Here is a 16,521-nt window from a genome sequence, read left to right on the forward strand (position 1 = left end):
AAGGATGTGAAAGAGCTATACACTGAGAACAATAAAGCATTGATAAAAGAAATTGAAAATGATACAAAGAAATGGAAAGTTATCCCATGCTCTTGGATTGGAAGAATTAATATTGTTAAAATGGCCATACAACTCAAAGCAATGTACAGATTTAATGCAATCTCTATCATATTATCCATGACATTTTTCACAGAGCTAGAACAAATAATCATAAAATTTATATGGAAACACAAAAGACCCAGAATTGCCAAAGCAATTCTGAGGAAAAAGAACAAAGTGGGAGGCTTAACCCTCCCAGACTTTAGAGAATACTACAAAGCTACAGTAATCAAAATAGCATGGTATTGGTGCAAAAACAGACAAATAGATCAATGAAACAGAATAGAGAGCCCAGAAATAAACCCACACACCTACGGTCAATTAATCTTCTACAAAGGAGGCAGGATTATACAATGGAGAAAAGACAGTCTTTTCAGCAAGTGGTTTTGGGAAAGCTGGACAGCCCCATGTAAATCAATGAAGTTAGAACACATCCTCACACCATACACAAAAGTAAACTCAAAATGGCTTAAAGTCTTAAATATAAGATATGACACCATAAAACTCCTCGAAGAAAACATAGGCAAAACATTCTCAGACATAAATTGAAGTAATGCTTTTTTACATCTATCTCCCAAGGCAAAAAAAAAAAAAAATGAAAATAAATAAATGGGACCTCAAAAAAAAAAAAAAAGGAAGAAAATAAAGCTCTAGTAAAAAGCAAAAAAAAAAAAAAAAGGGACCTAATCAAACTTAAAAGCTTTTGCACATCAAAGGAAACCATGAAGAAAATGAAAATACAGCCTACTGACTGGGAGAAATTATTTGTATATGATGCAACTGACAAGGGCTTAATTTCCAAAATATACAGACAGCTCATACAACCAATATCAAAACAAGACAAAACAAACAACCCAATCAAAAAATGGGCAGAAGACTTAAATAGACATTTCTCCAAAGAAGACATACAGATGACCAACAGGCAATGAAAAGATGCTCCATATCGCTAATTATTAGAGAAATGCAAATGAGGTATCACCTCACATCAGTCAGAATGGCCATCATCAAGAAGTCTACAAATAATAAATGCTGGAGAGGGTGTGGAGAAAAGGGAACTCTCCTACATTGTTGGTGGGAATATAAATTGGTGCAACCACTATGGAGAACAGTATGGAGGTTCCTTAGAAAACTAAAAATAGAGCTACCATATGATACTGCAATCCCACTCCAGGGCATATATCCAGAGAAAACTCTTAATTCAAAAAGATACATGCACCCCAATGTTCATAGCAGCACTATTTACAATAGCTGAGACATGGAAACACCCTAAATGTCCATCAACAGATAATTGGATAAAGAAGATGTGGTATATATCTACAATGGAATATTACTCAGTCATAAAAAAAATGAAATAATGCCATTTGCAGCAACATGGATGGACACAGAGATTATCATACTAAGTGAAGTAAGTCAGACAGAGAAAGACAAATATCACATGATATCACTTATATGTGGAATCTAAAAAAATAATACAAATCATCTTATTTACAAAACAGAAACAGACTCACAGACATAGAAAAGAAACTTATGGTTACCAAAGGGGAAAAGGAAGGGGGAGGGATAAATTAGGAGTATAGGATTAACAGACACAAACCACTTTATATAAAATAGATAAACCACAAGGATTTACTGTAAAGCACAGGGAACTATATTTAATATCTTGCAATAATCTATAATGGAAAAGAATCTGAATCTGTATACCTGAAACTAACACAATATTGTAAATCAACTATACTTAAGTATTAAGTATTTAAGTAGGTAAATAAATGAATGAATGAATAAATGAATATAACAAAATAGAAACAGACTCACAGATACAGAGATCAAACTAGAGGTTATCAGTGGGGTGCATGGTGGGGGGAGGGGCAAAATAGGGGAAGGAGATTAAGAGGTACAAAGTACTAGGTATAAAATAAATGATACAAGGATGTAATGTACAGCACAGGCAATATTTTATAATAACTTCAAATGGAGTATAATCTAAAAAAATATTGAATCACTATGTTGTACACTGGAAAGTAATATAATTTATAAACTGAGTTCAATTTTAAAAACTGTCAATTTTTTTAAATTTTGGGAATGTCTATTTCACCTTTTTTGACTAATACCTCTGCTGAATACAGCATTCTTGGTTGATAATTTGTTCTTTGAGCATTTACAGTATATTGTCTCCCTGTCTTCTGTCCTCCATTGTTTCTGATATAAAATAAACTGTTATTCTTATTGATGTTCTCTTGTGAGTGAGAAGTCATTTTACTATTGTTGCCTTCAAGATTTTCTTTTTCTTTGGCTTTCAGCATTTTTATGATGATGTATCTGTTTGTGAACCTCATTGTCTTTATCCTACTTGAGTTCTTTGGGCTTCTTGAGTGTCTAGATTAATTTTTGTCATCGAATTTGGATGTTTTTTGCCATTGTTTACTTAAATATTTTTCTTCTCCTTTCTCTCTCTTCTCTACCTCTGCTATTTCCCATCATGTGTATTATGGTGTGCTTATTGGTATCCCACATTTCTCTGAGACTATATTCAGTTTTCTTTATTCTTTTTGTTCTGTTTTCAGATTGCATAAACTTTATTCCTGTTTCACTAAATTTGCTGATACTTTCTTCTACCATTTATTATTTACTGTTGAGTCCCTCTAGTCAATTTTGAGTTTTTAAATGTTTCAAATCAGGAATTTTCATTTAGTTCTCTTTAAAAATAATTTCTCTTTGTTAATATTCTCTATTTGATGAGATATTGTCTTCATATCTCTATTTACTCCTTTAAACATGGTTTATTTTAGTTCTGTGAACATATTCATAAGGACTACTTTGAAGTCTTTTTTAAATCTGACATGTGGCTGCTCTTGCAGGCAGTTTCTGTTGCCTGCTCTTTCCCCACGTATGGGTTAAGCATTCATGTTTCTTAGCACGTCTCATGATATTTTGTTGGAAACAACATTTTGGGTAATTCACTATAGCAACTCTTGGAATTGCTGCCCATTCTGAGGCTTGTTTTGTTATTTGTTTACTTAGTTATTTGATGACTAGCTATATTATCTTAGTGAAGTGTATTTCCCCCACAGAGTGCAACCTCTGGTGTCACTCTTCAGAAGGCAAACTTCAGGCATATGCACAGTCATCCTAGAATGACAGTGGTTTTAGCATACCTGTCTTTGTCTCTTTACCTGACCACACCATCTTTAAACTCCAGTGATTACTGACCAGTTCTTGATTGTTTTCAACTAAACTATGCTCTGGAACATAAATTGTTCCACAGACTGATCCCATTAAATTTGGACTCCTTTACAGATACAGTTTTTGAGTTCAATTTTTGAGACTTGTTCTGATCCAGTAGGGCCTTAGCTATCTCTTTCTCTGGTTCTTTCTGGCAAACTATCTAGCCTGTGGTTTAGCTTATGTCTCTAATAGATGTACCGGTATCCACTTAACTGCTTGTCGTAACAACCTCCATTGTTTTTAAGAGTGCTTTTAGGCTTGGACTTCCCCATACTCTGTATCAAATGAAGTCAGTTCCTTTAGGTAGTCTTCAGAGATCTCTGTTCCTATGGATTGCATCTTCCTGGTCAAAATCTCTGAGCCCATTGCTCTGGAGCTGGAAGCAGGGAGAGTGGAACTTTTTTTTTCTGAATAATACCCCTGCTTTAGTAGTGGGTTGCTTGGCATGGAGGGCAAGTGGTCAGTTGCCTCAGGTCTTTTTGGCTTGCCTCTCTTGGCATGGTAACTCTGCCAGGGTGAGGAACATAAGGGTTCCAGTATTCTCAGTGCACTGTTCCTAAGGGAAAGACTCTGTCCCACAACTGGGAGCTGGGTGAAAGAAGGGATTCTCCACTTCTCAGCTTTACTCTCCTGAAACTTAGCCTCTGAAACAGGTACCTTGGGATAGGATGAGAAATGCTGATTCCCATCCTTCCCAGGAAGATACCCAAAGCCCTTGACTGGGAACTGGAAGGAAAGGGAACTCTCTGCTTTTGGCTGCATGCACCTGGAGTGGAGTTTCCTTAACACTGTGCTGGGAGGGTGGAGGAAGGAAGTGGGTCATGGTTCAAATACCATAGACTCTCACTGTTCTTACCAAGTGTCAGTAAACTTTTTTGAATAAGTGTTTCTTAATTTGCATATTCCCTTAGGACTATTTCCAGATATTTTATACAGTTGTTTAAAAAATAATGGCTATGAATTTCACTGGGAGTGGATCCATGGAGCTCTTCATGTTGCCAATACAAGAAATGGAACACGCATGATGTAGTTTTTGTTAGTTGGTTTTAATTTTTATGTTTATCTTGGTTTCCTCGTAATTTCTTTCTCCATTTTCTTGTCCTCTCATTTTTGCTAGATGGATAGCATTTTATTTCTCCTCTCTACCATCATCTACTCTTTTGTAAGCTCTAATATTTTCTTTCCATTCTGCAAGTTGTTGCCTTGAAATTTCTAGCAAATATATTTAAACTTACAACCTCCTGTCAACAAAGAATAGTAATCAAAATTTAGTTTCTCTCCCAAACAAGACTTTCAGTGAGCTTTTATTTTCTGCCCCTACCACAGTATCCAGGTTTTATTGATATCACCTGAATTTTTATTTCAAATCATTATTTTCAATAGTACATCACTGCTATTTTATAAGCCATTACATTAAAAATTGTGTTAATTTTGTAGCCTTATTATCAATAGCTATATATTGTAAACTGCAAGTTTTATTTTTTATTCACCACTGTTTCCTATATTTTGCCTTATTTTTGCTTGGATTCTGTTTTCCTTTTGCCCAGGTATGTCTCAGAATAATTATTTCAGCTATATGGCATGTTTTGTTAGTTTTCTGAGTCTGTGTGTGGCTCAGAAGGCCTTTATTTTGCCATCATACTTAATTGATAATTTTCCTGGCTAGGGAATTCTAGTTTAAAATCCTTTTCCTTCAGCATTGTATATACATTATTCCACTGTTTCTAACATCCTGCATTGCAGATGAGAGGTCTGATACAAGTCAGATTCACCTTTTTTTGTAGGTAACCTCTTTCTCTGTAGAAAATTTCAGTGTTTCCCTTTATCTACAGAATTCGAAACATGATCTGGGATGTGTCTAGGTTTCTTGTGATAAGTCATTAGTGTTGTTTTTCAAATGTTTCTGTTTCTTCTTCTGGGCACATTGTACCTCCCACACCCCTTGAAGTTACGTGTGGCTTTGTGACATGGATTGGGTTGGCCAAAAAGTTCGTTCGGGTTTTTCCAGAACATCTTACAGAAAAACCCGAACGAACTTCTGGGCCAGCCCAATATTAGCTAATAAGATTAGAGAAGACATGACATATCCCTTCCATGAAAGTTTTAATAGCAGTACACAATTTGCAACATTTTCCTTCCTCTGCAGTAGTGATTGTGAAAACCCACATTTATCTAAAGCCTCTGTAAGTCTAGACTCTGAGTAACTACAGTGAGCAAAGCCCTCCTGCTGCTCAACATTGAACAGACAGTATGAAAAAGAAATATTTTAATGTTTCAAGCCACTGATATTTTTTGGTTGTTTATTATAACAGCATAATCTAGCCTATCCAGACTGAAACAGGAGGGTATTACCATAACAAAAAACCAATAAAATTAATAATAATAATAGCATTGGCTGAGGTACCAGATGAGGGATACCAAATAAACTGTTATCAGGGGTTGGAAGAATGGTGATCCATGTTTTGTAATGGTGAAATATTTACTGAAACTTTTGCCTGTATTAATTTGTAAGGCAGATAATTTACCTAATGAATGTTTAGCTCTAGGAGAAGAAATTGGAATAGAGAATGTTGGCACTGTGTGTTAGTCACTGTTGACCACATTTGACAAGTTATTAAAAGAAAGTGCCAAGGTCAGAAAAGAACTGGCTGGTTTGCAAGCAGTGACAAAAGGTAAGAGTCCACAAATGTGAGGACTTGTAAAATTGGAAGAGACAATTGCAAGTTAGCCTCAATGAGTAAAAGATAAAACAAAGAAGTTTTTTTGTTGGCAATGGCTTCTTAAAACAGCCTTAGAGCAGGATTAAATCAAGGGCATGCTTATTTGACCAGTGTAAAGATCTCTGAATGGACTGCATTGTCTCAAAGGAAAGACAAATTAGGGCTGTTACCACAAGTAAATATTTTGTATTGGAAAGAATGGTTGAGGGAAAATAAACTTAGGGTCCAGCTCTCCCATAAAAGCCTGATAGGCTCAAGGTACTCATAGTTAAGTTGTGAGAAACATGAGTCTGAGAAAGCAAATAAATATAGTAAATATGCAAAGTGTGTTTAGTAATGAATTGTGGGTATGGTTATTGATATTTGGATCTGAGCCAAACTAAATAGGTAAGAAGCCTGGACAAAATTACTGTGACTGTTTGAAACTTAAAATGACCCTTGGGCTCCATATTTACTATAAAGAGGAAGCAGGTTGTGAGTTTTTCAGCCCACAAGGAGTAAATATTTTCTGATGCTCAATCCAGATGTGGTTAAGGAGGGTGACAGAAAAGAAAGACACCCTCTGAGGGCAGAGACAAGGTCCATAGGGAAAAACTGACCAGGGATCCCCCTTCCCAGGGAGCAGAATCAGGGCTTACCAAGGAATATTCTCCCTCCTTAGGCAGGGAACTCTTTCTGAGTATGTTTAGTAGAATTTAAGAGTTGCTGTTAGCCAGTGACTATGTTGTGATTCCTAATCTTCTCTCCAGAAGGGATTGTTATTGTGGTTGTTTTTGCCTGAATATTGGATATGAAGGGGCAGATAACTTTTCTTTTTAGTTCATAGTCTTCCAGAACAGATAAAGAAACTTCCAAACACTATTCAGAGATCCTAGATTTTGAGAGTATAAAAGTGATTGAATGAGACTTCTCGATTCCTCCCATGGGGAGTGGTAAATGTGTTCTGCATGAAGAAAAAAGAGTAGACAAAATATTTGGTGACAAGAAAGAAAGACCTTTCTTGAGGTAGTGACTAGTGGTATCTACTGAGTGTTTCTGTTCTCTTCTCAAGCACATGGTAGGATCGCTCTTCCCCACCCCTTGAAGTTAGATGAGGCCACTGTGATTTGCTTTACCCGAAAAATGTGAACCAAAGTTATATGTTTTACTCAAAGACAAGTTTAAATTGTCCATGTGCAATTTCCCACATTCTTTTACCCTGCTGTGTGCTCATGGAAGTAGGTATTGTGATGAAGTCAGCCAGGGTTCCCGATTATAATAAACAGGATCCCTGTGTTGACCTGCGGCGGACACAGTTGAGAAGGAAATAAACCTTTGTTGAGTTAAGCTCCGTGGTTTAAGGTAGTTTACTCCCACAGCATAATAGAGCCCAGTCTGGCTAATGCAATTTGGTCTTTTGTCTTCTCTTTAATACTCTTCATCTTTTCAGCTGTCCTTTGCCCTTTGGGTGGCTATTCTACCCATTCTGACTCTTTGGGTAAGCATGATTCTCCTTAATGGCAGTTAGAAACATGTTAAGCAATCAAGGCAGCAAGGTGCCACAGTTGTTTTTTTATCTAAGGCAATCCACAAAAGCTATGAGGAAAATGATATATCCCATCTTCTATCTCTGGGATTTCCTCATGTGTAGCAAAGCAACTGGTAGAAAACATGACATAATATGGATGCACAAGCATCTGATCTACTTATACTTACTGTAACCATGTTAATGAGAGGTAAAAAAAAAAAAAGGTCCAGAGTTTGCAGGCTGTTTTTAATATTCCTATTTATTAATATTATCCTGAATGCACATGAGATTTCTGGAACAGAATAGATTGATCATTATTTACTTTCAAGATAATAACAATTTTGTAGTTCTCCTGTGCCCTAATTTCTTATACTTTGGATGACAAGATGAGAGTTAGATGTCACCCTACACAAACAATTTATATTGCAGACAAGGAATGCAGAAGAAATGATTCTGGGCATTTATATAGAAGGCGGGGGTTGGGGGGGTGGGGGGGCGGGGGGCTGTCCCTGTTGAAAGGAGAGAAAAAAATCTTTGCTCCTTGGGAAGGATCTGGTAGCCTTACTCTAACCTTTTGGAATGTAAATAAATCTTTCTAGGGGAAAGGTCAGATCATTGTCTCCAGCTTTACAATCTAGGAATGAAATGTAACACATACTTTGAGTGATAAATCTGTCTGGAGTTCTCTTACTACACAATTGTAAATTACCTTCCAAGGCTTGCCCTTTTATCCCAGGTCCCAGGTTTCAGTAAGATTTGCTCAGCAAGCCCTAACTGTGCAGAAACATGAGCTATTTTCTCTACAGGCCCAGACAGGCCCAGTAAATCCTTTTTATTTAGCCCAAGAATATATCCATGTGATCTTACCTCTCTCCACTGCACAATTCCCTCCAAACCTCTTGCCTTGGCCTTCCTTTAAGTGGAAGCTAGATAGATAATGTGTTTTTCTCCCCTAATTACTGGTTATTTTACTTATGTATGGCTCTTCTCAGTGCTATATAATTTACATAAAGGAGCCTAAAATTGGAACACCTGGTAGTCATACTTGTATAGTTAAATTTTGCTTGGACACTCAAGTTGAACTCCAATTATGTTCTTGGCTTGTCTTGGTCACTGGAATAAGGACACATTATAGCCTGCTTAGTAACTTATCTGTTTCTCTCTTGATCTACCAATATAACACATTCTATAGCATTTTTAAAATAAATTCATTTATTTATTTATTTATTTTTGGCTGCATTGGGTCTTCATTGGTGCATGTGGGCTTTCTCTAGTTGTGGCGAGCGGGAGCTATTCTTTGTTGCGGTGCACGGGCTTCTCATTGCGGTGGCTTCTCTTGTTGCAGAGCATGGGCTCCAGGCACGCGGGCTCAGTAGTTGTGGCACACGGGCTCAGTAGTTGTGGCTCACAGGCACTAGAGCACAGGCTCAGTAGTTGTGACGCACCGGCTTAGTTGTTCCGTGGCGTGTGGGATCTTCCCGGACCAGTGCTCGAACCCGTGTCCCCTGCATTGGCAGGCGGATTCTTAACCACTGCACCACCAGGGAAGTCCCAACACATTCTAATTTTGTTAACTAAACCTTTCCCATTTCCCTCCTCAAATAGATATATTTCCCTCAGATCAGCACTAATTAGGTGAACACTTTCAATCTTAAGACTCAAGTTTTTCACTAATACAGGGACATTTTAGTTCACTATTATTTGGTTCACTATTATTTCATTCTCTTTGTTACTTATTTCTGGTACTCCTATTGTCTAGACATTTACTCTTTTAGATCTGTCCTCTAAGTCTCCTAACTTCTCTCTCATAATTTTCCTATCCTTTTCTTTGGCACCATATCTGGGGAGAATGCCACCAATTAATCTTCCAGTTCACTAATTTGCAACACATGTATTATCTTTCTGCTGTTTAATCATTTGACTGAGAGATTTTACAATAATGATTGTTCAAAATAAGTAGTTTATCTGATTAATTCCTTTGCAGAGCTGACTGCTCTTAGTTAGTGGATTTCTACCCTCTTATATTTTATAGAATAATAATGACATCTATTTTTAAGTTTTCTATGTTTTCTTTATTAACTGTTTCTTCAGGGTTTGTTTGTTTTTTTTTTTTGTATGTGTACTTGGTGTCTTTCATTCATGTGGTTGGTTTTCCTTAAGTATTTGGTGATCCTTGTTTGTCTGTTCATATAAATGAGGATCTAACTCTGTTGTTCTCAATCTTGTTTGCTTATTACAATTGCCTTAGGAGCTTTTAAAAGCCCTGATACCATAACATAGACCAAATAAATAAGACTATCTAGAGGTGGTACCCCAGCATTGAATTTTTCTCTTTTTATTTACTTCTTTTTAGGGGTTTAATTTACCCACAGTATAGTACAAAAATTGTAAGTGTACTGCTCAATAGATCTTTATCTGAGTCTTATACACATATATATGCAACACATTGTGACTCAGATAAAGACATAGACCAGGACTTCCCTGGTGGTCCAGTGGGTAAGACTCGGTGCTCCCAGTGCAGGGGGCCTGGGTTCGATACCTGGTTGGGGAGCTAGATCCCGCATGCATGCCACAACTAAGAAGTCCGCATGCCACAACTAAGAAGTCTGCATGCTGCAACTAAGAAGTCCTCATGCCACAACTAAAGATCCCACGTGCTGCAACTAAGACCTGGCACAGCCTAAATAAATAAATAAATAAATATTTTTTTAAAAAAAGACATAGACCAAAGGTTGGCAAACTTTTTCTGTAAAGGGCCAAATGTTTTTGGTTTTATGGTCCAGCCACTGTCTGTCACAACTACTGAACTCTTGTAGTACAAAAGCAGTGACGGACAATATATAAAGGAATGAGCATCTCTGACCCCTGATATAGGCCATTTCTAGCACTCCAGAAAGACTCCTTCTTACCCCTCCCACTTAATACTCTTCCAAAGGTAACCACTGTTCAGTGTCAGTATTTAAAGCTATCCAAGTGATTACAATATACAGACAAGGTAGAGAATCACTGATTGATCAATACTAATAGATGTGTGTATTACCACAGAATAAGTAAAATTTCCTGTTCCCTATGCACTGACTCAAGATTCTGATTACAGAATCCTGACTATGTTGGGGTTGCGGACAAGCATTTCAGGAGCTCTATATCCCTTGTACACCTTGAAGATACCTGTGGAACTCTCCCAGAACAGACTCATACTTTGAAGAAAATAACACAATCAGTTGCTTTAAGAAATTATCACTGAAGCTGCTCCCCTACTCTTAACTACTTTGAAGATTCCCTCTATGGCTTTTTTCCACTCTCACCTATAGTTGCCTCTAATCATTAGGTCTTCCTGAGTTCAGAGGTCTCTTTCACACCTACACAGAGCTTTAGTTTACTCAGTTCTGTTAAGACCCACCATTAATTTTATCCCATTTGAATTCTAGCTTCCAAAATTTGCTCCATGTTGTAGACTATTGATGGCATTCTTCAAGGCCTTCTAATGCCAGTATGGGATTATTCTTATATTTACACTTCTCTCACACCTTCAATGGGATTTTGGGAGGGAGGAGAGGTAAACATAAGTTATCAGTAAGATATCTTGAAAGTGAAGTTCCCTAAACATTTAGTTTAATAGGTGGCTGATGAACATGTAACGCTCGAGATATTTTGACCATCCTTTCCTCCATACAGATATACGTTCAATGACTACAGTGTTCTTCAAGAAGTCTAAGGGGGAATGTTTTCGTCACCCTATAACTCTGGATGACCGAAAGGCAGGAGGGGAAGCCAAGGGGTGGAGGGACATGAATGAGTCAGAGTCTGATGAATGTATTTAATATTCTGTCTCTCTTTCACCCTCTTCCTTTAGGTGGCAGCAGAGATAAGGTTGTTATGTATCATTTACTATACATTTGGATTCAAATAAAAGAAAAAATCAAATCAAGCTAGTTCAAACCAAAAGGAAGTTGATTGCATCATATAATGCAGAGGTAGGGTGGGCTTTAGGGCAGGATGATCCAGTGGCTTATTAATATCATCAGGGACTCAAGTTCTTTCCACTCTGCTGTCCATAGACTCCATCCTATTGCTATCCCTCTTGGGTTATGGGACAGAAATGACATTACTTGCTTTTTCTCTTGCTTTCAGAAGGAGGGAGAGCATCACTGGTGGAAATTCTGTCAAAAGAATGAACTAAAACTCTCCCAGAATCCCTTAGCCAATTTTTCATTTCTCATTCCCATTTCTGAACTAGTTAAGGGCAAAGGGGGATGGATTATCTTGAACCAATCAAATGTGTCTCAGGTGCTAAAAGGGTCAGGTTAACCCAATGCATAGTATGATCAATGTGGAAGGAACAGACTCATAAACAAAATCTAGGGTTCTGTTAGAAAGGAGGAAGGGAAAAATGCATGCTGGGTATTATTGATTGAATGGACATTTCCAGGCAGTGGCAGTTGGAAAGCTATGAGAAAAGGGCAATGTAATTTAATGTTTCATTGGCTGAAAGAAGGCAGGTTGTTTGTGCATATTGTTTCACCACTCTGTGCCTCTGTTTCCTCATTGGAGAGATGAGGATAAAATAATATCTACCTTATAGAGTTGTCTGAAAGTTCATTCATTCACCAAATATTTTTCAGCATTTACTAGGCATTGGGCAATATTCTAGCAGTAACTACTATGGTGAACAATGCAGATTAAATCCCTGCCCTGAGAAAGCTTGCTGTTTAGTTAGTGTGTGGGTATGTGAGTGTGTGCAGTGGGGGAAGAAGATAAACATGGAAAAGAACTTTAAAATATTGTTTCCTTCCTCCTGAGCAGCCCCCTCCTCCCACTCTGTTTTAGGAGCCAGCCCACATTCAGGACACAGTGAAGCTTTTATGATCTGCTCTCTGCCAAGCAGAAAGGGGCCTGACCCTCAGGAGAAGGCAGGGGATTGACCAGCTGTGCTAATGCCTGGGTGGTCTCATCTGCAGAATTGGGATGAGGGGCTGGCAAGCCCATGGTGACTGCTCACTAAGCCAAAGTCTCTCATTCAGACTTTACCAATAATGGAGCTGTTAATTTCCTTCTCCTCCTGCCTGACTCAGGCATCTAGCTCTCCAGTCCAGAACTCCATAAGGGAAGAGATCTAGGTACTATAGATCAGGCCGCTAGAATCCCAACACTGAGCCTAGAACTGTGATCATTATCATGACCATTTTTTACCTGGCACCCAGGGATGGCACTCCCACCTGGGCATTTCCTGTAAGGAACTAGGCAGCTGCCCTGGCCTGGCCCATTTAAGGCTTGGCTTGAGACTTGCTCAGTCTCTGCTATTCCAGCTGTGGCCAGGGACCAGCATCAGCAGCATCTGTTGGGAAATTGTTGGAAATGTAACATCTCAGGCCTGCCCCAGACCCTCTGAGTCAAAATCTGCACTTTACTAACATCCCTGGGGGATTTGCAAGCACATTACAGTATAAGGTGCACTGACTTCAGACATTTGCCTTCAGTCTGTGTGTAGGCAAAGGCAGTTTGAGTGGGAAGTGAGGTTTTCACGATGATGACTAAGTTTTTGCTCTGCCCAATCCTCATGTCCACCTTTAATATTGTATTTATTATCTTTTCATTCTGCAGTTACCATAGCAGAAAAATTACATAGCCTAATATTATCATTTCCACCCAGTAATGGAATTATTTTTGTTTTGTTTTCAATCCACAGCAATAACATTTACTCTTGAAAGTTCTGTTGCAATTATTTATGTCTATAATCCTTACATAAAGTGACATCAGAATAAAAGGAAGTCAATAAACAGAAGGCTTTCCTACTATGAAATGTGATCTTTATGTTCCAAATATGGAGTGCCCAGGTATGCTGCAGCAAAGATTTAGGGTGTGTCAAAGGCCTGCTCAGAGCAGGAAGCCCCACAATGCTGTGTAAAGAGATCTATGGAGAGACAGCTCCATCCTCATAGTCTTCTCTAAGGTGTCTCCAAAGAGCAAACACTCCAAAGCCCTGAGCTCTAGCCAGGACAAATGGTGTGTGCAGGTAGGGAGCAGGAGTGTCCAGGGTGGTACAGTAGTTGTCACCATCTTTTTCCAGAGTCCATCCTCCATGGACTTAGGCTCATCAATGTTCCCATGGCAGGCTTTGAGAAAGATCTCTTGGAGTAGGATTCAGAGCAGTAGTGACCAGTTCCAAGGCTAATGTGGGATGAATCCCTGGGGACTCCACCTACTTCCTTTACAATGACTTTGGGAATTTAGGAAAGCCTCTCTCTTCACCCTATTGAGCCTAAACATGGGTCTGCAACAAAAATCACCTTGATTGGGTACCACATTTTTCTAGGACTCAGAGAATCCCTTAGATTATTAGTTCATTCATTCATTCATTCATGATATTACTCTGTGTTGGGCCAGGGCTGGGAACAGAAAATGTATCAATAATAATGGCTTGAATTATTTGGTTATATTTTCCTCACATCAACATTGATGTCTTTAATCTTCACTGAAGATTATGTCTCCAGGCTCACAGTCTTCCTCTCTACTCTAAGATCTGCTATCCTTTTGGGTAACTACAATATCCCTGTGGAAGATCCATCCAACACCCTTGTCCTCCTCATCAAAAATGGCTTCCTCCTTCACTAGACTTTAGCTGTCCACTCCATTGATTATACTTAAAATTAATCCACTGTGATGTCTTAAATTCAAACATTCAATTCTCTAACCATAATTGCTATAGTTATAGCTCACTTACTCATCTATTCCTAAAATATTTGGTTTTCAAACTCTTTAAGAACAATTCCTAAAAAAAAAAAAAAAAAAAAAAGAACAATTCCTTCTACTTCCTGCTCTCTTTTCAACATTTCCAACTCCTTTTCCCTATTATTCTCACATCCTATCTACACAAGCCATTCTTCCATTGTCCTCATTCATCTAGCCTGATCAACACTGACTGCTAGAGAAAAATCTCACCAGTAGGTAGATTGGCTTCAATGAAAATTTATGGTTTCCAAAAAATTCATCTGATAGGATCCCCTGTACTTTCCTCCACCCCATCTAAAACTTACCTGCAACTTCATTAAAGGTGATATTTCTACAATTACCAAGGATTTCTTTGTTGCTAAATTCAATTATAATCTCTATGTGGTGGATCCCAAATACACATCTCTGGTTCAGGTCTTTCTTCTAATCTCAGATCTATAATATCCAACTTCTTCATGAACATCTCTAATCGGATTTCCTCAAACTAAATTCATCAGATCCCTCACTCTCAACACCAAGCCATAACGATAATTAACAAATGGCATGGCCATCAATTTAGACATCCAAGCTACAAACCTGACTATGGAGCTATACCCCTTCCTCTTCCACACTCCCATATTTAATCACAGACCAAATCCTATCAATTCTATTTCTTAAAATTTTATTCTATTTGTCTTTGGCTGGGGTGTTAGAGAGGCTGGACTTCCCCTTTACATTACCTTTGTCCAGAACATGATATATTGCTTAAATTGTTTTAATGACCTTCTAAATAGTCTCCCTGCTACCAATCTTATTCCTCACCATTCACGTCTACCAGCAAAAGTCAAAAAGATTTTACTAAATCTCACCTGACCATGCTATTCTATTATTTAACATCATTCAGTGGGTCCCCATTGATCTTCAGATAAAGTTCAAATTCCTCATGCTGGCCTATACAACTCTGCACAACTAACTTCTACTTATCTCTATACCTACATCTTCATCATATGCCTCTACACTCTGTTCTCTGCCCTCTCCACCCACCAGTACTCTCCTTTTGAGCTACACTAAACTATTAACGGTTCCTCAACAGCTACTTGCTCTCTCGAACCTCTGGGACATTGCACATGTTGTTTCCTATATGTAGAATATTCTTTCCCCCTGTTGATCTCACAGAGTCAGGGAGGAGGGGCACAAGAGACAATCAACCACAATTTGAGAAATGCAGCTGAAGTTTTATCTTGAGCTTCCATCATTGTGAAAAGAAGAAAAGAGATAAATCTAGACAGCCTTGAAAGGGGAAAGGGAAGAAAGGATCATCCTATCCTCCTTTATCTTTTTCTTTGCTGCTGCCAGCCCCCAAGCCTCCTCCTCCATTTTGATTTCCTCCATTTCCTCGGATGATTGACAACTAAATGAAATCCGCTTGAAAGATGGCTTCAGGGGGCAGCCTGGGAGGGAGCACTAAATTCCTGACATACCAATGCCTGGGGGCATCATTACAAGATGAAGATGTTTCCACACAGCTCCCGGAGGAGACTGCACCACTCTTCTTTCTTGATTTCACATTACATCCTTTACCCCTGGTTCTGAATACACTCTTCCTAACTTGAAACCCTGGGGAAAAGGTGAAACTTCTGCTAGCGGTGAAGTGTGAGATCCACAGTGGCTGATGAGAAAAGAATCATTAATATAGTAGGCTTGCTCTGATTTGCTCGTTTACACACCCTAAAAGAAACAATTTAAATATTCATTCTGCGTAAAAATTGTGTTTATATCAGAGGAAGGCTATACTATTAAAAATGTTCAGATCTGAATAACTGTAACAAATTGAGCAGATGTCATTAAATGAAACAGTTATTGGCTTCAATTTAATGTTTTCCTGGGAACTAGGGTGATGAGGCTGTGGATGAAGAGGTGGGAAAGAACCAGAACCAGTTCCAGTTCTCTCTTCCCTGGGAATCCCTCTCTCTGATGTGGAAAGATGTGCTTCACTTTTCTGCTTGATACAATGTGCCAAACTCAGGGTTCTTCCTATACCAAGATTTCAGGGAGTCCCTGCTGAGACACTGCTGTGCAGGCCTGTCTCTACTTGCTCTCTGGGTCTCCTGTAAAGTGGGAATCTGAGGCCCTAAGTAAGTCCCTTAGAAGTGAGCATCCTTTCCAGAAGCCAGAGTTCAGGGGCTGCCCCAAAGGCTCACAGACAGGACCTTAAATGCAGATGTCCATGCTCCTGCATCCCTTAGTTGCTGGGATTTCTCTCCC

This window comes from Balaenoptera musculus, chromosome X (genome assembly GCF_009873245.2).
Source record: "Balaenoptera musculus isolate JJ_BM4_2016_0621 chromosome X, mBalMus1.pri.v3, whole genome shotgun sequence".
NCBI lineage: Eukaryota > Metazoa > Chordata > Mammalia > Artiodactyla > Balaenopteridae > Balaenoptera > Balaenoptera musculus.